This window comes from Schistocerca piceifrons, chromosome 6 (genome assembly GCF_021461385.2).
Source record: "Schistocerca piceifrons isolate TAMUIC-IGC-003096 chromosome 6, iqSchPice1.1, whole genome shotgun sequence".
Taxonomy (NCBI): Eukaryota; Metazoa; Arthropoda; class Insecta; order Orthoptera; family Acrididae; genus Schistocerca; species Schistocerca piceifrons.
The window spans coordinates 414769858-414794716 of record NC_060143.1 but is presented as its reverse complement, the minus strand read 5'-3'; positions in this window follow the sequence as shown (position 1 = coordinate 414794716).

Genomic DNA, 24859 nt, shown 5'->3' with positions numbered 1-24859 from the left:
GTCGGTGTACTTCCTCGATTCACCGCCAGTTGGCCCAATTGAAGGAAGGTAATGTTGACTTCGGTGCTTGTGTTGACATGCGACTCATTGCTCTACAGTACTAGCATCAAGCACATCAGTACGTAGCATCAACAGGTTAGTCTTCATCACGAGTGTGGTTTTGCAGTCAGTGCAATGTTTACAAATGCGGAGTTGGCAGATGCCCATTTGATGTATGGATTAGCACGGGGCAATAGCCGTGGCACGGTACGTTTGTATCGAGACAGAATTTCAGAACAAAGGTGTTCCGACAGGAAGACGTTCGAAGCAATTGATCGGCGTCTTAGGGAGCACGGAACATTCCAGCCCATGACTCGCGACTGGGGAAGACCTAGAACGATGAGGACACCTGCAATGGCGAGGCAATTCTTTGTGCATTTGACGATAACCCTAATGTCATCGTCAGAGAAGTTGCTGCTGTACAAGGTAACGTTGGCCACGTCACTGTATGGAGAACGCTACTGGGCAACCAGTTGTTTCTGTACCATGTACAGCGTGTGCAGGCACTATCAACAGCTGATTGGCCTCCACGGGTACACTTCTGCGAATGATTCATCCAACAATGTGTCAATCCTCATTTCAGTGCAAATGTTCTCTTCATGGATGAGGCTTCATTCCAACTTGATCAAATTGTAAATTTTCACAATAAACATGTGTGGGCTGATGAGAATCCGCACGCAATTGTGCAATCACGTCATCAACACAGATTTTCTGTGAACGTTTGGGCAGGCATTGTTGGTGATGTCTTGATTGGGCCTCATGTTCTTCTACCTACGCTCAATGGAGCACGTAATCATGATTTCATACGGGATACTCTACCTGTGCTGCTAGAACATGAGCCTTTACAAGTACGACACAACATGTGGTTCATGCACGATGGAGCTCCTGCACATTTCAGTCGAAGTGTTCGTATGCTTCTCAACAACAGATTCGGTGACCGATGGATTGGTAGAGGCGGACCAATTCCATGGCCTCCATGCTCTCCTGACCTCAACCCTCTTGACTTTCATTTATGGGGGCATTTGAAAGCTCTTGTCTACGCAACCCCGGTACCAAATGTAGAGACTCTTCGTGCTCGTATTGTGGATGGCTGTGATACAATACGCCATTCTCCAGGGCCACATCAGCGCATCAGGGATTCCACATGACGGAGGGTGGATGCATGTATCCTCGCTAACGGAGGACATTTTGAACATTTCCTGTAACAAAGTGTTTGAAGTCGCGCTGGTGCGTTCTGTTGCTGTGTGTTTCCATTCCATGATTAATATGATTTGAAGAGAAGTAATAAAATGAGCTCTAACATGGAAAGTAAGCGTTTCCCGACACATGTCCACATAACATATTTTCTTTCTTTGTGTGTGAGGAATGTTTCCTGAAAGTTTGGCCATACCTTTTGTAACACCCTGAAGTATAAAATGAGTCCTATTCTCGTATCATTTCCATTTTAAATACGTAGACATAAGATAGTGGTGCGTTGGGCGTCGTTATTGCCGTTAAGCATCAGGCATTACTCATCTCAGTGAGCATTCACTTTCATTCAAGTTTCCTTAAGTTTCTTCGATAGAATTAAGATGAGAAAGTATATGTTTAGCGTTCGTAAGTCAATGGTTTCGGTTAATTGGGATGATATTTTAGGAACAACAATTTTCTAGGTCTTTTTTTAAAGATTTTTCATGAATGAGAGAGTAGCGGAGCTACTGAAACATTGCAAACTTCAATTTTTTTAATTTGTAGCAAAATTTTCTCATTTCCAAACTTGTTAGTGGTCTTCGAGAACAGACCAATTTTGGGAATCAAAGAAGTAAGGGGATGTGTGAAATTCCTGGCTGTGGCCGCCAGTATTTTATCTTGCTAGAAGTTCGCCTTGATGCAACTTCATACATGTAAAGTAGCATATAGTACAAAAGTGGAGTGAGGTACAAGCAGCAGATACTACAGTATGTAATATTCCCGTGGCAGAGTCCGCCAATTGAACTGAACTTGCTTCTCATTGGTCGACACATTCGGGTGTTAGGCGTCAAAACGCCTAACTTCTCTTACTAATTATTTCCATACTTTTGATTTCAGTAAATTACACCAAGAGTCTACTGTTTTTGTTTAGTAAATTTCACTAGTTTTGACAAACCTAAGAGTAATGTATTACAACCGAAGTGTTTCGGACACATTCGGGTCGCTTTGGCACACCTGGGAAACGAAGTACTTCGGCTGCGCTAGTTACTTTCTTTCGGGTGCTTTTCAGAGCCGGACGTGGATCTCTGTTTAGAACAGACATGTCATACTTTACATCGGAAGTTGTCAGAAAAGTTACCGTACTAGTAAGAAAGCTATGTCGAGTGTTGTAGAAGACAATGTAAAGTAATACTTTTAAAAATATATATATAATAAAAACAGGATGCATTAATGAGAGGTGTCACCTACCATCATTGTCAGTACTACAGATCTTGCCCTCTGTAGATACAGAGACTAACCTGTGAAAGTGGCGTCCACAAAAAAAAAAGGTCAAACACAGGTTCAAGTTGGAGATGACAGCATAGCAGCCTCCGCTAGAAGAAGATCCGACGACCGACGAGCTGCTCTCTGCGGTGGGCACACAACTTAAGGAAACGACAGCTTGGTGGAAACAACGGTTAGGGACTCTTATTTAATCTATACAGATCTCTCCAGCTTCCAGATCTGACTTCCGACATGACAACGTATAATTTATAGCATGGAATGTCAAAAGACTGAACTTATTAAGAAAGGTAGAAAGTCTGGAAATGGGACGCATAGGCTCAATTTTGATATAGTGCGGGGGGAGGGGGGTCAGTCATAGAAATGGAAAAAAAGAATTCTGGTGTACTAATATGGGGTAACATCAGCAGCAGGAGAAAATGATACAACAAGAATAGGATTCGTTATTAACGGAAGAGGGAAGCAGAGTGCGGGCTACTGCGGACATTTTAGTGATAGTGCTGTTCCCATAACAATCCACAGCAAGTCAACGCAAGATATACACGCCAACTGAGCAAGCAGAGGATGAAGTGATAGAGAAAATGTATCACGACACTTAGGGGTTAACTCATTGTATAACGGGAGACGAAAATCTAATAATGGAAATCGGCTGAAACCCAGCTACAGGTAGAAACAGAAGAACAGTTGAAAAGACAGAGGAGAAAGACTAATTGAGTTCTGCAACAAATTTTAGGTGGTAACAGCAAATACTCTGTTAAAGAATGACAAGAGAAGGAGGCATACTTGGAAAAGGCAGGAAAAATACAGGAATGGTTCAAAAATGGTTCAAATGGCTCTGAGCACTATGGGACTCAACTGCTGAGGTCATTAGTCCCCTAGAACTTAGAACTAGTTAAACCTAACTAACCTAAGGACATCACAAACATCCATGCCCGAGGCAGGATTCGAACCTGCGACCGTAGCGGTCTTGCGGTTCCAGACTGCAGCGCCTTTAACCGCACGGCCACTTCGGCCGGCAATACAGGAATATTTCTGTTAGATTACAGAGATTTCTAAATCAGATGTAGGATTGTAAGGCGTACCCAGGGCCACATCAAAATTCACTAGACTGAACAAAACCGTTCAGAGGATTCAGCGTGGAAAAAAGTGGGGCACTGATGTAATGGAGAACGAAGAGACACGTTTTGAAGTTCGCAAAGGATATAGATACTGTGATACAGGATACCACAGTTTAGTTGAAGAGGAGTGTATGTCTTTAAAAAAGGGCAATCACAGCTGTTGAAAAGTCAGATACAGGTACATGTAGGTAGCTGCGAAGAAACTATAAAAAATACATCAGTTGGCCAACAAAAGAAGAAAGTACAAAAATGTTCAGGAAAAGACGGGAGTTCAGCGATAAAGTCTGTGAGAAATAAGATAATTAGGAAGTGCTGAGTAGCCAAGGCGGGATGCCTGCAGGAAGGACGGAACAGAAAAGGAAATGATCGTCGGAGAACTGACCCAGTATACAGCAGAGTCAAAATCACCTTCAGTGCAGTTAAAAGTAATGGTGGTAGAACATTAACAGTGCAACTGTAATCCCACTGTTAAGTGCAGAGGAGACAGTGGATCGGTGGAAACGGTTTCTTTAAGGCATCTTTGAGTAGGAGGACTCGTCACATGATGTAATAGAAGAAGCAAATGTGGTGAATGTGGAAGACATAGGTGATACGGGATTAGATTCAAGAATTAAAAGAGCTCTAGAAGACTTGAGCTTAAATAATGCGGAAGGAATAAGTAAGATTCCATCAGAACTTCCAAAATCATTGGGGGCAGAGGTAACCAAACGACTGTTCAAGTTGGTATGCAGAATCTACGAGACAGGCGATATACCTGTAACGTCACACTTCTGCAAAAACATCATTCGCACAATTCCGACGGCAGGAAAGGCGGATAAGTGAGAGAACTATGGCATTATCAGCTTCACGTCTCATATATGCAAGCTCGTGGCAAAATTAATTTAGAGAAGAATGGGAAAGGAAACTGAAGATCTGTTATTTGGCGTTTAGTTTGACTTTAGGGAATTTAAAGACACCAGAGAGGGAGCTCTTACACTGCACTTAATGATGGAAGCAAGACTGAAGAGACTTCAAGACGAACTAATACAATTTAAGACCTAGAGAAAGCGTTGCGTCATGTAAAATGGGACAAGATATTCGAAATTCTACGAAAATACTTGTAAGGTACAGGTATAAAGTACGGGAAATATACAGTATGTTCAGAATGAGAAAATACACTCCTGGAAATTGAAATAAGAACACCGTGAATTCATTGTCCCAGGAAGGGGAAACTTTATTGACACATTCCTGGGGTCAGATACATCACATGATCACACTGACAGAACCACAGGCACATAGACACAGGCAACAGAGCATGCACAATGTCGGCACTAGTACAGTGTATATCCACCTTTCGCAGCAATGCAGGCTGCTATTCTCCCATGGAGACGATCGTAGAGATGCTGGATGTAGTCCTATGGAACGGCTTGCCATGCCATTTCCACCTGGCGCCTCAGTTGGACCAGCGTTCGTGCTGGACGTGCAGACCGCGTGAGACGACGCTTCATCCAGTCCCAAACATGCTCAATGGGGGACAGATCCGGAGATCGTGCTGGCCAGGGTAGTTGACTTACACCTTCTAGAGCACGTTGGGTGGCACGGGATACATGCGGACGTGCATTGTCCTGTTGGAACAGCAAGTTCCCTTGCCGGTCTAGGAATGGTAGAACGATGGGTTAGATGACGGTTTGGATGTACCGTGCACTATTCAGTGTCCCCTCGACGATCACCAGTGGCGTACGGCCAGTGTAGGAGATCGCTCCCCACACCATGATGCCGGGTGTTGGCCCTGTGTGCCTCGGTCGTATGCAGTCCTGATTGTGGCGCTCCCCTGCACGGCGCCAAACACGCATACGACTATCATTGGCACCATACAGAAGCGACTCTCATCGCTGAAGACGACACGTCTCCATTCGTCCCTCCATTCACGCCTGTCGCGACACCACTGGAGGCGGGCTGCACGATGTTGGGGCGTGAGCGGAAGACGGCCTAACGGTGTGCGGGACCGTAGCCCAGCTTCATGGAGACGGTTGCGAATGGTCCTCGCCGATACCCCAGGAGCAACAGTGTCCCTAATTTGCTGGGAAATGGCGGTGCGGTCCCCTACGGCACTGCGTAGGATCCTACGGTCTTGGCGTGCATCCGTGCGTCGCTGCGGTCCGGTCCCAGGTCGACGGGCACGTGCACCTTCCGCCGACCACTGGCGACAACATCGATGTACTGTGGAGCCCTCACGCCCCACGTGTTGGGCAATTCGGCGGTACGTCCATCCGGCCTCCCGCATGCCCACTACACGTCCTCGCTCAAAGTCCGTCAACTGCACATACGGTTCACGTCCACGCTGTCACAGCATGCTACCAGTGTTAAAGACTACGATGGAGCTCCGTATGCCACGGCAAACTGGCTGACACTGACGGCAGCGGTGCACAAATGCTGCACAGCTAGCGCCATTCGACGGCCAACACCGCGGTTCCTGGTGTGTCCGCTGTGCCGTGCGTGTGATCATTGCTTGTACAGCCCTCTCGCAGTGTCCGGAGCAAGTATGGTGGGTCTGACACACCGGTGTCAATGTGTTCTTTTTTCCATTTCCAGGAGTGTAGTTAGCGAAACAAATCACGAAGTGTTCCTATTACGAAAGGTGCAGGAGAGTATTGCAGTCTTTCGTCTTTACTGTTCTATCTGTACTTCGAAGAAACAATGTCAGAAATAAAAGAAAGACTCATGGGTGGGATTGAAATTCAGCGTCAAGGGACGTCAACGATGAAATTCACTGACGTTACTATGCTCAGTAAAAACGAAGGAAATTATAAATCTATTGAATGGAATGAACATTCTAGAACGTACATAATGTGGGCTCAGAGTAAACCAGAAAGATGCAAAGTAATGAGAAACGGAGAAATGAGAATGGCAAGAAACTTACAACAAAACTGGTGACCACGGAGTGGACGAAGTTAAGAAATTCTTTTACTTTTGAAGAAAAATAATCCAATACGGACGAAGCAAGGAGGATATCGAAAGCGGACTAGCGCATTTCTGGGTGCACTCCTGACCAAAATAAGGCTAGTGGTATCAGTTATACGCATTAATTTAATTAACAAATATCTGAGATTGTACGTTCCTAGCTCAGCATTGTATGATAGCGAATCACAAACGATGGGAAAACCGGAACATAGAGGAAATAAAGCGTCTGAAATGTGTTGCTATAGAAGAATGTCTTCAAATTAGATCGACTGATGAAGTAAGGAATGAGGTTATTAGTAAAATCGGCGAATAAAGGAACATATGGAAAACACTGGAAAGGAGGAGGAACAGAATGATAGGACCTCAATAACGTTATGAAGGAATAACCACCATGTTACTAGACGGAACTGTAAAAGGTAAAACTATAGGGGAAGACAGAGATTGGAATATACACCCAACAAATAACTGTGAATACTGGGTGCAGGAGGTATGCCCTAGGAAGGCGCAGGAGTGATGTACGTGATGGGCTACCTAAAACCAGTGAGAAACACGATGACTAAAACTGGAAAATAGAAACCACAGAACCCTTTATACAACAGGGCCTACATTACGTCTCCCATCCACTATCACTGGGACAGTGTTAATGAATCTGACGCAGTCCTCGTTGTACAGACCGGAAAACCCATTAGAAGATTTGCTGATTGAGAACCTAACCTCTTTAAGCATCACTATAAAATCAGTCCTCCATTCACAGGATGATCTGATAGCTACACAGAAAGGCAGTGTTACCATTGACTAAACGTTACAACATGTTTGACGGTATGACGAAGATCACTAAAATTAGATCATGACAGCGAGGGTCTTGGTTTCTGGTAATGTTGTTCTGAATCTGCTATTTGTAACCAGTACGTGCTTCAAGCGGAAAATCACCTCACGTATCTTGCTTTCAAGATATCAGTCGTGAACAGACTGGGCTAACTATAGAAATTAGTGTTCATATTAATTTAAACCCAATGAAACACGTGTTTTCCTCTAACAATAAGAGTAAGAAAAAAGGAAAATCTTCAACTTTTTTGTCAACTCATAAAACATATTTTAAGATATATCCATAAATGTACACAATCGAGGTCACAATCCAGAGACTGGATTTCGTCCAGGGAGGAGGAGTATAGCACCACGTTTCTGTTGTGTGCAATGTTACGTTCCATGTAATGCAAATCAAAATGACGTTATACAGAACAAGTGCGCATCAGCTAGATGTCTAAACATCGTTTCCCATGAAGATGTATTATAACTGAATGAGCGCATGTTCAGGGTGTTGGCGAAGAGGAATAAGCTATGCAGTGCCTCTGAAGAGTGAAAATTAGCAATGCTACAGCACTGTCTAGACAACAGCAGGAGCTGAGTAAATAATTAGTTCAGACGAAGTGGATGGTGAATGAAGCATCGAGCCACCTCCCAAAGATTTCATCTAAGCTGGCGGCTGTATGCACACAGTTAGGTACCTTTGCGCGTTTTGGTCACCTTTGCGTTTTTGGGTCACATGTCAGGTTACTATCTTCTGCTGGCGACTACATCACTGGTGAAACCCATGTTGCCGCCTGGATTAGAGGCTGTCCAGTCTCACCATTGCAGTTCATCAGTTCCTGTGGGTCCTCTTCGTAGCTAACCATGGCAGTCAAGTTGCTAGGAGCAGCGTCTGTCACACACCGTTGGCGGCACGCGGTGGCAGCAGCTGCCGTTTGCAGCGACCCTGACGCCAGCTCACACCGCTGCCAGTGTGTGCTGTCTCCTTGACCGGCAGATGCTGACACCGGCGGTTAGCACATCAGCAGCCAACTACGTCACTGAGGGGCAACAGTCTCCCGTCTGCTGCTGACCCGTCTCTGTATCAAAATTAATTAATGACTCAATCAGGGATGTTTAATTAACAGCTAACCATGCAGTTCCAGACATTACCATCTCTCCAACACACATTGAAATGTACAAGCTTAAAACAGAGCGTAAAGTCAATAAAAATTTAAATTATTTCTGTGAACACAAAAACTGGAGAAGAAATATCGACTTAACATTCACCTTTTAATCTCATGATACCACCAAAATAAAGGTGCATAAGTTTCTATTTGTTAATATCTATTTTATGACGATCATGAATAATCAGTGTAGTGGATATGCCTGAAATATGATCAGGGTCAATAACTACCTATTAACATTTTGGAGCGAAATATGTGTTAAAAAGTGAGCTTTGGTGCGGTTGTGGTATTTATGGATAAAATTCATCTCTTAAAATTACATCACGAGAAGAAAGTATTTGTGATCATCATTTAAGATGGAATTTTGAGCCAAGGCTACTTCAAGAACAATGGCCCTTGCTGGAAACGTGGTTCGCTACATATTATGGCATCAACTTCGAGATATGAACAGCTTAACAAATTACTAGCCACCTACACACAATGACGGCATTACATCATCAACAGTTAAGGCATAAACGTTTTTGTAAATTCAGTTGTGCTAAGAACTGTGTAAGAGAACCACAATCTGGTATTATTGCCCAGTCTTTTCAATAATAGTACATATTCAAAAATTTCTTAAATTCATTATCCAATTGTCAATTACTGAAGCCTTTTTCTGTGTCTTATATTTTGTAAGAAATTAATAACCTATTTGAGCTAAAGAATGGTAAATGAATGAAAGCTATACGACAAAGCTTGTTTGTTGCAAATTCTAGATAACAGTACTCCATGTCAGAGAGAGATTATTATTATTGGCAAATCTGTTTCCGCGGCCATAATCTGCAACAAGCACAGAAGTACTTTATTTTATTTATTTATTTATTTTTCTAAAATAAAACCTTCCTTTCCTTGCTGAAATGTCTTGGTTTCTCCCAGACGCGTTTCGCCCTTTACTTTAAGGTATCTTCAGTGGGACGTAGAATGATGCAGCATTGTTTTCGTATGTGATATTTGTAGCTATTATACTCACATTCAACTTAGCACAATTCGCACTAAATAACCACCGACACACACACACACACAAATGTATAAATACAACTGAAATGAAAAGATATTCTCAGCAAATACTTCGTTACGTGGGAAAAATGTACGTAAACAATCAAATAGGATGAGACACAGTGAACCCTCAGTAGCTACGTCTTTTAATCACAATTTCACAATTTTCGATCAAATAGTTATAACTGGTGGCGGAAGATCAATAGTGCTCCACAGCAATAAGGTCAAACAGTATAAAAATTGTGAAGAACAAATTTCGGAACATGAAAACGTGCTCATTTTTTATAAGTTAAATTATCGCGCGACCACCAGCATGCAACCAGATGAGAAGAAATGGAGATTCCAACCAAAAACACGAAGACTGTAAGTAATCACTTATTTATTTAAAAAAAGGGACTTGAACTGTTTTAGAATTTACAAATATCTCATATGAAAACAATATTGCATCGTTCTAGATCCCACTGAGGATGAGTTAAAGTATAATGCGAAACGCGTCTGGGAGAAAAAAAACATATTACAGTACGAAAATTCGGGTTTTACTAACAAAACAGACGTTGTTAGTGGTTCCGTTAAACATACTGGTATCTTTGTCTACTCTCTAATAATTGAATTTGACATAAAGCAACATCACGCTTTTGTATGTAATGGAATTGCAATATTTACGTAATTCAAAAACTCTAAAGACTGTTGCCATTGCCTTACGTAGTACGTTCACAGCTTGCATCCATCTTCTCTTTAAGTAAAAGTCAATTTGACGAAAGGTAATTAAATTAACTTCATTTCAGTAAAAGTAAAATTATTTGTGAAACATTAAATTTCTCCATTAGAGATGGCTACGAAATCTTCGTTGAATAACATTCTTTAAATAGGGATTGTCATATTTTCAAATATTACCAGTTCTCTTCGAGTCTTCAAAGTCCATGAAGCTGACAAGGGAACCTCCCAATCGTACCCCCCTCAGATTTAGTTGTAAGTTGGCACAGTGGATAGGCCTTGAAAAACTGAACACAGATCAATCGAGAAAACAGGAAGCAGTTGTGTGGAACTATGAAAAAAATAAGCAAAATATACAAACTCAGTAGTTCACGCGCAAGATAGGCAACATCAAGGACAATGGGAGCTCAGGAGCGCCGTGGTCCCGTGGTTAACGTGAGCATCTGCGGTACAAGGGGTCCTTGGTGCAAGTCTTCCCTCGAGTGAAACGTTTAATTTTTTATTTTCAGACAATTATTACCTGGCCGTCCGTCCGATGCGAGGTACGTGCGCCGTAGTACGTATCCACAAGAAAACCTAAATCAGGCAAGGTAGAAGAATCTTTTTACCCATTCGCCAAGTGTACAAGTTAGGTGGGTCGACAACATATTCCTGTCATGTGACGGACATGCCGTCACTAGTGTCGTATAGAATATATCAGACGTGTTTTCCTGTGGAGGAATCGGTTGATCTATGACCTTGCGATCAAATGTTTTCGGTTCCCATTGGAGAGGCACGTCCTTCCGTCTACTAATCGCACTGTTTTGAGGTGCGGTCGCAAAACACAGACACTAAATTTAATACAGTGGACAGAGACGTTAATGAACGAACGGACAGATCATAACTTTGCGAAAGTAAAGAAAGTAAAATTTTTACTCGAGGGAAGACTTGAACGAAGAATCTCTCGTTCCACAGATGCTCACGCTAACCACGGGACCACGGCGCTCATGAGCTCATAGTGTCTTTGTTGTTGCTTATTTTCTGCATGGACTACTAAGTTTGTATATTTTGCTTATTTTTTTCATAGTTCCACACAACTTCATCCTTTTTTCTCGATTGAACTGTGTTCAGTTTCTCAAGGCCTATCCACTGTGCGAACTTGGAACTAAATCTGAGGGGGGTGCGACTGGGAGGTTCCCTTGTGAGGTGTGGATAAAATCAGGTTGTGAGTAATACAACACAGGAATTCAGTGAAGTACCAGTTATTTGCATGTCCTTTTCTGTGTACCGAAATTACAAATCAGATCCCTTATCCTACTCATATTTTGAAAATAGTCAGGTTTTGTTCGCCTTGATTGTAATTTAAACTCCACGTCGGAAACATTAGTTGAAAATACTTGGAATACGTTCGCTAAAGTGTTCGTAAAGTTCAGAACAAATACTAATATATTACTGAAAGTGTAAAAACATTCGCGGAGCTGGAAACAGTGTGTTTCATGAACGGCAGTTGCTTATGACTACACACGCACAGATACGGTTGATCGAGTAGCTGATTTGTAAGTAACAGCCAGAAAGCTAGGCTGTGGTTGCCATACGTCAACAGTTTGATTATATACAGTTCTCAAACACTGCCGCAAATAAATTCATTCATACTTTCTTTCTTAATAACGAAGTATAGTCTCACTAACGAAAAAATTATTGGTATGAATTCACACGACCAGTTTCGTAAGAATTTAGCAGACATATCAAATAGGAAATCGGCGACTTCGTTTATAATGTCCACGTGAGAAGGTGGGACCTTTCCTTGACTTAACAATCTCCTGTCTCTTTCGCCTCTTCCTGGGTTCACCTCTCTTTTTCTCACACGATGCTGGACTTATCTTCTGCTGGGACCAATTTCCTCCATTTTTAATTCGTTAGCAGAACTAGTAAACGCTATTGTGAAGAGTGAATTAAAGGAGTAAGGATATGATGCTCAACAGTCAGAAAAAATAGAATTTGAACAGTCAGTACAAATTATATGAACATGAACTTAATGAGGGTAAAATGCAAAATGCAACTATATGACAAGGCTTTTTAATTTCAGGTGGGTTATAGAATTTAAGTGAGAAAACTAAATTAAGGCAAAGCTTATTTTTCTTACATAATTGGCTTCGTTTTTATATATTTCGCTAGGGAACTATATTTTAACTTTACATTACTGTCAAGAGTGCATTTACAGCATTTTGCATTGATTCATACTTCAAATGAATCTGCTAGCGTTACCTCAAGATGTGGGAACGAAGCAAAAGAGACAAGAAGTATCAGAAAGATGAGTGAAAACTCTGGAAAACTGTAGCTAAACGAAAAGGTAAACAAAGGGCTTGCAAAAAAACTTTCAATAACTTAGACTCTCAGTGAAGAACGTATTTGAAATGGAAGTGAGCATGGAACTAAGAGTGACGGACCAGGAAACAATATTTAACAATGCCTAATATTAAAAACGTAAACACCACAAAACAGGAGGCATAATAGCCATCATAAAGTGGTTAGTGATAACTACAATGAAAAACGTCACGACACTTAAAAAAATTTAGTTTGTGCATATGACTTTTGGACACGTTAAACACGGAGAAAACTAATACGAACGAAATTTACACAATTGAAGGAAAAAAAAATACATCTGGTTATTAAACGTAAGTTACCATAAAGAGGTCAGCTTGAGCTTAACCCAGGCAACCTTCGGCTCCTACATAAAGCTTTCTAGAACACACATTGGGGAAAATTTAAAACCACATATCCGAAAGGTAGAAACAACAGAAAAATTATAAATCGCATAGAAAAAAATAAGGCCCTTCCAGGTTTTAAGTGTGTCTCAGTAATAATTGTGGGAATTTGACGAATGACTATTTAAGACGCACCAAACTTCTTCAAGGACTATCTTCTTTTAAGATTCAGTGCATGAGAATTTAAAAAGTAGTACACAATGTAAATAAGGTTAATTTCTTGTTAATAAATAAATACCGAAATGAGACTTTCGTTAAGACTATCTGCACTAAAATATAAATTCCGTTTGCATTTTACAAGTACGCTTAAAATACCGTGGGCATATAATCTTGAACTCTCATGGACACAGTCAATTAATACCAAAAGAACGGTAGGTACTCAAAGCTAGACAGCATTACATCCAAATCGTATCTTTAAATCAAAGCCCCTCTTCAAGAAGGAGAGTTTTCACAAATCACGACCAGTACTTTAGGCACACGTAACCAAACGTTCTGACAGTTTTCTTTGAACTACACTCTTAGCTGTGCAGTAAAACCTGGCAGCTCAGTATTCACAAAACAGAGCGGAAATCAGAAACGTGCCTACGTCGAAGTCGCAAATCTACCACCATAGGAGAACGGGGAAGCAATAGTTCTTCAAATACGGTAGCACAATTTCCACAACCATCAGTAACATGACGAACCGGAACCCGGTACTCGGTGAGTGACCCTACTTACAATGCTGAAGAGTAAGCAAACACTGAGACGTAGGAGGAAGTGCACGTGCTGTTGCATCAACTCAGAGTGCGGGACGCTGACGGACCCATCGCTAGGAAACAAGGTACAGAGAGGCTCAATCAGGGAGAAATATCGTTTGTGCGACATGCACCACTCAGTTCTCACCCCCTTTTAAAAGAACCAAAAGGGGAAGGGGGTGTCTGAGGTCATATTTAACTGATGAACGGTACGAAGGTCAGCATCAAGGTTAACAGGATCAACCTTAAGCTGACTTAGGTAAGCTGTAATCTTTATTTTGATGGCTCTTCCCTGAACATGAAAGCTGATTAGGTAAACAACTCTGATGACGTCATATGGGCCGATAAAGCCGTTGAGGCTCTTGGCTAAAATTTTCTGACTTCTTTTCCAAAGAAACTTACGGCATCGACCTTTAACGAGACAGGGCATCTCTCCCAGCAATACCATGCAGTCTCCGTCTAGCACACAAGTCAAATATTGTTCTCTGTAGTCACTAATTTTCTTTAATGAGATTAGGAATAATATCCATAGGAATAAGGTCATTTATAGACCAAGATTAGACGTAGGTAAATTTATATGATAAGTAAACTTCAGCTTGTCAGGTGTTGTCCTATGGGCTTAATAAATGCAGAATTAAAGGAAATATTAAGCCACTTGATAAAATGATCCTACTTTGCCAGAGACTGAGCGCGATACACAGTACCGGCCTATTTCAGATTAAAATTGACCCTATCCACAAACGAAGGCTGGAGTAATAAGCTGTGGTCGTGATATGAATCCTGAATTGTTGAAGCAAAATTTCGTAAATTCTAGTGACAAAAATTTGGCCACCTTGGCACTTACCATATACTGTTGTGGCCCAAAACAGAAACTTTGTTTTACAGAGACTATACAGCAATTCCGGTTCATTGCATTACTAGGAACCAGCCAAACAAAACAAGCAAACTCATCATTCACAATAAATGTTTACCTATTACCGCATTTTATACGAGTAAGTGACACGAGATAGCACACTCACGTTTCTCGTGACACAAATAACTTTAAGCAGCGACGAATGGATTGAAGTGCGGTATAGCATCCGCTGTTTGGGGTCTCCTGCAGATGTGTCTATCGTCCAGGCTCCACCATGGCGGTCAATAACCACCTAATGTCCGAATTACAGATCGCAATACTAAATAACACTGACCGAGGACCGGATATCAGCCTCTGTTGATCTAGCAGCCCCAAACAATGCATCACGTGGTGACATTCTGTTGATCGGGATATTCCAGAACTGCGTCGGGTCTTTCTCAAGAGTCTATCAAATTAATTAGTCAACAATATGCAGGAGTGAACTAGATCACTTAAAATACTCACCTCCCCTTAACATGGACAAATGCAATGTATTGGGAATACATAGAAAGAAGGATCCTTTATTGTATGATTATATGGTAGCGGAACAAACACTGGTAAAAGTTACTTCTGTAAAATATCTGGGAGTATGCGTGCGGAACGATTTGAAGTGGAATAATCAGCCGGTCGGAGTGGCCGTGCGGTTCTAGGCGCTGCAGTCTCGAGCCGGGCGGCCGCTACGGTCGCAGGTTCGAATCCTGCCTCGGGCATGGATGTGTGTGATGTCCTTAGGTTAGTTAGGTTTAATTAGTTCTAAGTTCTAGGCGACTGATGACATCAGAAGTTACGTCGCATAGTGCTCAGAGACATTTGAACCATTTGGAGTAATCATATAAAATTAATTGTTGGTAAGGTGGGTACCAGGTTGAGATTAATTGGGAGAGTCCTTAGAAAATGTAGTCCATCAACAAAGGAGGTGGCTTACAAAACACTTGTTCGACCTATGCTTGAGTATTGCTCATCAGTGTGGGATCCGTGCCAGATCGGGTTGACGGAGAAGATAGAGAAGATCCAAAGAAGAGCGGCGCGTTTCGTTACAGGGTTATTTGGTAAGCGTGATAGCGTTACGGAGAGGTCTAGCAAACTCAAGTGGCAGACTGCAAGAGAGGCGCTCTGCATCGAGGTGTAGCTTGCTGTCCAGGTTTCGAGAGAGTGCGTTTCTGGATGGAGTATCGAATATATTGCTTCCCCCTACTTATACCTCCCGAGGAGATCACGAATGTAAAATTAGAGAGATTCGAGCGCGCACGGAGGCTTTCCGGCAGTCATTCTTCCCGCGAACCATACGCAACTGGAACAGGAAAGGGAGGTAATAACAGTGGCACGTAAAGTGCCCTCCGCCACACACCGTTGGGTGGCTTACGGAGTATAAATGTAGATGTAGATGTAGATGTAGACAATGATCCTTCTTCCTTATTAAATATCTTTTCTACGTTGACTATCATATGAAAAAATTATGCAAATCAAATAATGAAATTTCCACCACAAATTGATCGTACCGCTAAATATATCTGAGGTGTTGTATGTGCCAACGTTTGACATCAAAACGCCTTCCTCCACCATAACATTACCTCTAAACGTATCTAGTGAAAAAACCCTACCAATCACACAAACTCTCTATTGTGAATAGCGCACAGTCCACTGACTGTAGGAAGACGTGGTCGCCCCATCCACTGCCAGCAAGGACATTGCTCTGTCTCGTGCTCACCGGTCTGAAGAGTCTCGCACACATATCAGCTGTGCTAGCAGCTACATCCCCATCCCCCGCCATCTACACATCTGCCGTACCACACCTTTAGGGACCAGAGAGAGTATCACCAAACAGGCAACTGATCAATTTACATTGGGAAAATAATCATCCACCAGAAGCACCTGTCATAGTGAATCTTGTCACAGAAAATACACGTCCACTTCTGTCGCAACCCACCCAGCACACTGGTCACTTTGTTGGCCCCCATAGCGTGGGAATGAGCAGACTGGTCGGTGCGTTCTTTGTACCTAACTGCCCATCACAGCCTGCGCTACTCCGTGGCTTATGGTCGCTGACTCGAACCACTCCTGCCACCAGCCGCATCACACGCTCAGTCAGGAGAGATGCACTCATACAAATTGGCTATGCTGGCACCTTCACGCCCATCCCCTGGCATCCACATGCCTGCCGTGTCAGACTATCAGAGACCAGAGAGACTATCACCAAACAGTCAACCGATTAATTTACTTGGGGGGGATTAATCGTTCAGCACAAACACCACTCATAGTGAATCTCATAACACAACACACACACGTCCGCTTCTCTCGCCACTTGTCCAGCGCAGTGGTCACTTCGCTAGCCCCCACTGCCGTGGCCAAGAACAGAGTCATCGGCACATTCTCTGTACCTAACCACCCGTGACAAACCGAGTTAATCGGTGACTTGCGGTGGCCAGCAGCGGTGCTCTGCAAGACAAACAGCTGCAACTAGGACGTATACCGTAGTTCCATCAACGAAAAAGATCTCCACCCCATCGCCCTCCCCCCCCCCCCCCCATCACACACACTTTAAAAGTTACTCTTTACACAATTCGAGACAGAGATGGTGTTGACCATACACCTCGAATTCTCAAGCAAAATGTAGATTTCTTTTTTTCATACGAGTTTTAAAGATACAAAAAATCGAGGCTCACCAACGATTTCACACCACTGAAGTGTGGTTACTTTTTGTGAAAATCGACATAGGCTATATTTCAATAAAGTATTCTCTCTTCAGGTAGAAAAATCGGTTCTTATCAGCTTAACAACTGTTACGTGTTCCATGAAAAAACTAGAATATTAAACTCATTTGTGGCTCATGATGGAGCGCTAAGACTTACCAATGCTACACGGTGTTTCCAAACTTTCAGACTCTCTTAAAGTAACCATACGGCGTCTCGTAATGTAACAGCACAGTGAAGTTGTAAATGTGAGATTTATACTATGCATCAGCTTATAAATTAGATATATTGGTGATCGATATATAGGAGATCTCCCTCTCTAGACGTGAGGTTGAATGTTATCGGCATAACCAGAAAACGCCTGATCACCATTCCAACTGCCGAATCATATCCGTTGTACCGCAGCCCTCACTTTCTACCGCCCAACGGCACCCTATCAGCAACATATTGATAGGCTAACTAATTAAATTTATCATGAGAGTCCCTTTGCATGGTGAGAAATCTTTTTTCTCAGCAGCTGGATTTCAGTCTCCAGGTAGTTCAAAGGGGAATCTATGTACGGAAGACAGAGTTCTTTTCGATGAACATTACTGAGAACTGACATTTGTAGCTGACCACAGGATTCTACCGCTGCCAACAAACATTTTGCGTTATAACCAAGAAGACAAGACAACAGAAATTAGTTCTCATAAGGATGTGTACAGGCAGTCTTTTTCCCTCACCCTATTTGAGAGTGGAAAGTGAAGGAAATATCCGACAGTAATATACGGTACCCTCCACCACACATTTTGTGATCGCTTGAGAGGTAAGCACACAGATGTAAATTTAAACTCAGTCTACTTATTAAGATTACTCTCCATCCATTTATAGATACAAAAAGCTCACGGAAGGATGTGTCTCTTATTTATCAAGAAGACGAAAGATAGAACTTTGCTGCTGATTGTCTCTCGGTAAAAATCTCCATAAAACAGCTCCTAATTTCCTTATTGCAGCAGCCTGGAACCGCGTGACCGCAACGGTCGCAGGTTCGAATCCTGCCTCGGACATGGATGTGTGTGCTGTCCTTAGGTTAGTTAGGTTTAAATAGTTTTAAGTTCTAGGGGACTGATGACCTCAGAAGTGTAGTCCCACAATGCTAAGAGCCATTTGAACCATTTGAATCTTATTGCAGTCACTTCACAAGACGAGTGTGAGAGGCTGTAAAATGTTTGACTTCAACACTTAGAAGAAGCGTTACAGAGCTCAGCTCTAAACTCCCCTTTCGTCACAGTATCGCTTACCTACCATATTCTCACGAATCTTCCAATCTTCAATGTAGAGTATCTGAATCCACATGATTTCCACAAGTAAGTGATAACCCCCACCAAGTCACAGAACCCTTTTAATTCTCTCGAAAAATTTCCCATCATGCAGAGTGTACACGCTACATGCCTGCAATCGTTACCAGTCAACCGCTCAATACCAAAGTCAGAGGACATCCAACATATATGTTATGAATCAAGTCCTTCGACGGGAAGACCTATTTCAACGCCCTACTCTAGGCGTTAGAAAAGAATGGTCTACCCTAGCATCTAATTCAATCTCTGTACTATACACGGGAGAAAATCGAAAGTGCCTTTAGTCTATTTGCTTTTAGTGTTACATACCTTTTGTATCCAGCGTTCAGAAGACTATACCTTTTCTACGGTTCTCTTTTTTTAAATAATGGCATAACGACTGCTGTTTCCCAATCCTCTAGTAGGTTGCATGTTGCCAACAAGAATTTAAGAAATTCAGTAGTTTCATGAGTAACGATTCCGAAGCGTATTTAAATTACTCCACATTGAGGTTGTCTTCCCAGAGGATTTTCTGATTTTAGATGTTGTTTCACTGACATAAGACCAACATGCTCGTCATTAACTGCATTGATCACGTTTTCCTTATCACCCATCTGTAGAATTTTGGAAATATTCTAACCACTCATTTTCTGATATGAAGTTGAATTGAACGACAACCCTTTAATCTTTGCTAACTTGTTACAGCATTATAGTGGCTTTGGTTTGTTTCCCATGTACATCACGCCCTATTTGACCCAGAATGTTCTCAGCTTTGTTTCTTTATTTTTCTTGTCTCTCTTTTGACCACTGACGTGTATCGCTTAAACTCGACATAGTCTTCTTGTTTATCTGATTGTACATTTTTCAGGTAGTACCGTTTCCTACATTTTATATTGTCTACTAGCTCTTGGTTCCACATAGGGCATCGTCTTCCGTTTTTATATTTTATCCTTTTCCCTAAAGCTTCACCAAAAGCAATGTGTACTATTCTTGCTGTATATTTTTACTCTTCATTAATGTTTTGTTTTTCATGCACATCTTTCAATACTTCATCTAAAATTTTCTGTATAACCATCCAATGCTTGGATCTTGTGGCAATTGTACTCGATAGACTTCTGTTTCTTTTCCTTTTGCTACTTTTTAGTGTGCTCTCATTGTTATGTAGTAGAATTCTTAGTTTTTATATAACAGAAAATTATCAGTATTAACATCATATCCTCTGTCCACTCTGGTGTCCTCTATTAATGGGCTGGATTTCTCATTAGAAATAACATAGTCTATTATAGATGTAGAATAGGTGGCTGAAGACATAAACATCTCTTAAATGATTTCCAATACACTTTTTAATATTTTCTGCATGTGGCTGCACAATTTCTGTAATTTACTTATACTCAAATTTCAATCTCCAGTAATTATTAAATATTCTGCTTTAGGTATTCCATGAATCATAGTCCCTATGCTTTCGTAGGTTGCAAGCATTTCTTCACTCTTACCCTCCTCCGGCACATACTCACCAGCTTCCCCAATGTCTTTAACCTTAAGCGTACCAATCTTTCACTTATGAAAGTATACCATTGCCACCATTTTCTCTTGGTAATTTACATCGTACCAGCAATTACAACTCCATTCAGTTCCACTTACTCCACTGTATATCATAATATATGTGTATACAATTTCCTTAGAGTCTTGTAGTTTCTGATATTACAGTGACATCAATTTATGCAATGTTTAATTCATTGTTAGTTGTTCTTCTTTAGTGTTTCCTCTTTGCTGCTCACTCCACTAACGTTCCATGCAACTATTTTCGGGGTTTTGCACTATTTTTGTTCCTAACATTTTTCCTCACTTAGGCCATCACTAATGCACGATTTTTGTGAGTAATGTAATTTCCCCGTTACAACATGTGACAAGTAGCCAGAGGTGCCTCCTCTAGGTGTCCCAGCACAGCTGTTTATGTTTAGAAGTGGTGTCCCATTAAATGATTACCGTCACTACGGCTATGAGTCCATCCCTCCAGGATTTGTAGTGCATCCCCCCGTGTTTTCAGTCGAGTTTGTCTTCTCTAGGTAGGTCGGCTTCCCTCCGCCTAAAATCCCACGCCTCTGCTCCTCCTACGTTGTGGACTGGTCTTCGACTGAATCCTTACGAAACGACCTGTCCGGCTAAGGTGACCCTGCAAGGAGCCTGCGTTCCCTCCAACACAGTTCTCTGGGTCGCAGTAGAATGCTCAAACATCCTCATCACGTTAAGGCGGCAGTCCTCCATGATGCAACAGCAATTATACGATTAATTTCTGCTATTTCTTCTACAATAACAGAAGTCTCATAAGTCCGTTTCGGGTTTTAAATGTGGCTTTGTAAAAATTGTAAATTGTTGTAATTTGACACGCTGATATTTAAAAGCCAAACTCTTCGAAACGTTATGTTTTAAAACATGGGCATATAAGAAGAAGAACGCTATTTTTAAAAATGATTCATGTATTTTTAATAAATAGAGAATCAATACAAATATCTATATTCTCTTTCCCATGTACAAGTAGGCTTGATATACCTCGCGCATGTGTTGATAGACAATAATTCTGATCTATATCTGAGTAAGACCGAAGTAACAGTGGTTATTCGAAGCCAGGCATTATTATATTGGAAACACAAATTAACTCTTCAAAAGAAAACATCGCTTAAAGAAGATGGATTTTCACAAATCACAACCACTACTTTAGTCATACTTAACAAAAGGTAAAATTGAAGCAAATATCACTATTATTTTTAGTCTTATTCACCAGGTTTCAACACTTCTAAGAGTGCCTTCATCAGAATTAAAACATTTAAAATGGTCTATAACATAGTTACAAATCTGCATGAAAAGATATTTTTTATATAAAAAGTTTAAGTACTGACTAACAAAAGAGACAGAAGCAGTACTTACATATCAAGTACAAAATAATTAACAGGCCAGAGGAGATTTAGTCACAATACATACGCTACTGGCCACTAAAATTGCTACACCACGAAGATGACGTGCTACAGACGTGAAATTTAACCGACAGGACGAAGATGCTGTGATATGCAAATGATTAGCTTTTCAGAGCATTCACACAAGGTTGGCGCCGGTGGCGACACCTACAACGTGCTGACATGAGGAAAGTTTCCAACCCGTTACTCTTACACAAACAACAGTTGACCGGCGTTGCCTGGTGAAACGTTGTTGTGATGCCTCGTGTAAGGAAGAGAAATGTGTACAATCACGTTTCCAACTTTGATAAACGTCGGATTGTAGCCTATCGCGATTGCGGTTTATCGTATCGCGACATTGCTGCTCGCGTTGGCCGAGATCCAATGACTGTTGCAAAACATGGAATCGGTGGATTCAGGAGGATAATACGGAACGCCGTGCTGGATCCCAACGTCCCCGTATCACTAGCAGTCGAGATGACAGGCATCTTATCCTATTGACTGTGACGGATCGTGCAGCCACGTCTCGATCCCTGAGTCAACAGATGGGGATGTTTGCAAGACAACAACCGTCTGCACGAAGTTCGACGTTTGCAGTAGCATGGACTATCAGATCGGAGACCATGGCTGTGGTTATACTTGACGATGGTGTAATCAACGACGAACCTGGGTGCACGAATGGCAAAACGCCGTTTTTTCGGATAAATCCAGGTACTGTTTACAGCATTATGAAGGTCGCATCCGTGTTTGGTGACATCACGACGAACGCACAATGGAAGCGTGTATTCGTCATCGCCATACTGGCGTTATCACCCGGCGTGATGGCATGGGGTGCCATTGGTTACACGTCTCGGTCACCTTCTGTTCGCATTGACGGCACTTTGAACAGTGGACGTTACATTTCAGATGTGTTACGACCCGTGCCTCTACACCTCATTCAATCCCTGCGAGACCCTACATTTCAGCAGGATAATGCACGACCGCATGTTGCAGGTCCTGTACGGACCTTTCTGGATACAGAAAATGTTCGATTTCTGCCCTGGCCAGCTCATTCTCCAGATCTCTCACCAACTGAAAACGTCTGGTCAATGGTGGCCGAGCAACTGGGTCGTCACAATACGCCAGTCACTACTCTTGACGAACTGTGGTATCGTGTTGAAGCTGCATGGGCAGCTGTACCTGTACACGCCATCCTAGCTCTGTTTGAGTCAGTGCCCAGGCGTGCCAAGGCCGTTATTACAGCCAGAGGTGGTGGTTCTGAATACTGATTTCTCAGGACCTATGCACCCAAACTGCGTGAAAATGTAATGACATGTCAGTTCTAGTATAATATATTTGTCCAGTGAATACCAGTTTATCATCTGCATTTCTTCTTGGTGTAGAAATTTTAATGACCAGTAGTGTATAGAAAGGAATGCGTGAAGGTGAGCCACTATGGCCAGCCCTTCTGGTCTGTTAATTATTTTATACGTGACATTTATGTACTGCTTCTGACTATTTTGTTAGTCAGTACTTACACTTTTTATATAAAAAACGTCTCTTTCTATAAATTTGTAGCTATGTTGTACGCCATTTTAATTATTTGAATTCTGATGAAGGCACTCAGAGAAGTGTTGAAACCTGGTCAAAAGGACTAAAAATAATAGTGACCGAGGGCTCATTTGCTCCTATTTTAATTTAGAAACGGTCACTGAATCAAACAGCCATGTTTAAGACTTTAACAAAAGGTTTCTCTTTCCCTGACAGACCTTGGCTGTGTAGTAAATGGTGGCAGGTCAGCGTTCCTAAACTATTGTGCCGGCTGCTGTGGGAGTCAACACCGACACAAACAAGGAAGGAAAGAAGAAGCGATGGCCGGTGGCAGGAATCAAAAATCATCTGTACGAAACACTCTCTAATTAATAGAAAACTATATTTCTTTTAGGGGAAGAAACAATACTGAACTTTGTGGGCTGTACGTTGACGATCTATTACTACTAGCGGAACGCAGGCGAAGTAACGTCTTCCTTGTACTCCATACTGACGCTTTCGTGGTCTACGACTGACCTGGCCCGACCAGCGATGGGCGGCTGGTTAATTCAGCGTTGACAGGGGGCGCTGAACTCTTCCTTGAGGTGTGGCGCTGCCTGCTCTTACCACTGCCACGTGGGTCAGCGCCTCCTCGATGCCGTTTCGCGGCGCTGTTCCGGTCGGTATGCAGTCGGTGGTTTAGGGTTGCACACAAAGCAGTTGAAATAAAAAAGATATGCTGCTGACCGGCAAGACGCAGATCTAGGACCATGAGGGCAGAGGGAAACATCAGTTCTTCAGAAATGGTAGACACACCTTCCACAGCCGTCCATAACGTGACACACTGAACCTCGGTTCTCATGGAGCAACCGCAGTTATTACGCGGAACAGCAAGCGAACATTGACAGCTAGGATGCACCGCACGCGTGATTAAATCAGATCTGCGGGGGCCACGTCCCCTCTCGCAAAACACTGGAGAACAGGTCTCTTTGAAGCCGAATGCAGAGATGTTTAATGAGTGGCAGTCATCAATTCTAACGCACACACGACTCAGTAGGCTTTGTCTGATATTAGTCGTAAGCAGAGGAAAATGAACACTGAAATCTTTCTAGGCTCTTAGCAGAACGTATACTTGAAAGGACTTATTCAGCAGCCGGCCGATGTGGCCGAACGGTTCTAGGGGTTTCAGTCCAAAGCCACGCGACCGCTACGGTTGCAGTTTCGAATCCTGCCTCGGGCATGGATGTGTGTGATGTCCTTAGGTTAGTTAGGTTTAAGTGGTTCTAAGTTCTAGGGGACTGATGACCTCAGATGTTAAAGTCCCATTGTGCTCAGAGACATTTGAGCCAACTTATTCAGCTGAAAAACGTTGATATTCTAAGGAGAAAGGTGGAACGTGGAAGAAGGCGTGTGTTTTCGTACTTCATAAGAGTCTACGATATAATCTCGAGGTATGTAAGAAACAAGTTAGTGATGAGCATGTATACCGATGAGTACCTAATGAGAAGCTGCGTCCTTTCTGGAAAGCCAGAGACCACAGTATTCTGGAACGCACACTGATGAGTACAAATTAGTTTCGGCACATTGCATAATATCCATGTTTTCACAGTCTCAAATATGGGAGAGAGAATGGTACGGATACTCATAGCAAATATCCTCATCCTGTTTGAATGTTAAAAAAAGGTATATTATCTGGAACTTGAATGGTGGAATCAAAACGAAAAGTCTGCTCTGAATGAAATGTGCTACTACA